The following is an 860-nucleotide window of genomic DNA, read 5'->3' as shown; positions in this document are numbered from 1 at the left end:
CTACTAAAAACCCCTCACAAACCTGAACAAATATTCCATCTCACCATCTCTAGTCACTGTAAAGCCTCTACCCTTGTTGTTATCTTGTGCTGTCAAGTCATGTCCGACCCATAGCGACTCCACAGATACATCTCTCCCAGAATGCCCCATTTCCATCTGCAATAATTCTGGTACCATTTTCACTGAGTTTTCATGGTAAAAATATGGACATGGTTTACCATTGCCTCCTTCCACGCAGTAAACAAGTCTCTTCCCTTGACTTTTTCCCATGCCGCTGCTGCCCATCCCAGGTGAGGCTTGACTTGTAGCAGATTGCCTTCCACTCACTAGCCACTGCCCAAGCTAGGAATGGAATGGGTAGCCCACTGCTTGACTCTTCCTCTTTTAACCATGACTGGTAGAGTACTGGAAACTCTCCAGGTGCAACCCTGAGAGGAACCTCTACCCTTACTAACCCTGAAATCCTTCTAACCTACCACAGCCACCTCACCTGCCTTCTTTACTACGTAATCCCTCCCTCAACAAATCTTTTCTGTTCCCTCATAAGGGTGCCCAATCTCTTGATTTGCACCAATTTTCTAAGATTATCCTGACCCATTTGTAGCTCAATACAAACTACCTTATGTTGATGCACAAATTAACGGCCTCAACAACTGAACCTTACTCACTTACTCCCCTGTTTCTGTGTTTATCTTGTATCACTGACCCATACCCCTGAATTATCTCCAAAATATGCTTCTTCCCCTTCTGGCCATGGACTGTGGAATGCTGCAGGTGGAAATCCATTATTAGAAATCCCAAACTTACTCATTTTTAATTCATCTTTGCCTGCTTCAATTCTGCCATCTCTTCCATCCAAC

General features: G+C 44.4%; 1 non-coding gene across 1 annotated transcript; it reads right to left on the bottom strand.

Moving 5' to 3' along the window:
* Positions 1-300: 300 nt before the first annotated feature.
* On the bottom strand, positions 301-438 carry LOC119924779. Its single transcript, XR_005449475.1, has one exon. It is a non-coding gene; the product is annotated as a small nucleolar RNA SNORA7 (small nucleolar RNA).
* Between the last annotated feature and the right edge of the window lie 422 nt (positions 439-860).

This window comes from Tachyglossus aculeatus, chromosome 2, assembly GCF_015852505.1.
Source record: "Tachyglossus aculeatus isolate mTacAcu1 chromosome 2, mTacAcu1.pri, whole genome shotgun sequence".
NCBI lineage: Eukaryota > Metazoa > Chordata > Mammalia > Monotremata > Tachyglossidae > Tachyglossus > Tachyglossus aculeatus.
The sequence above is the reverse complement of the archived record's forward strand: the minus strand, read 5'-3'. Positions and strand labels throughout refer to the sequence as shown.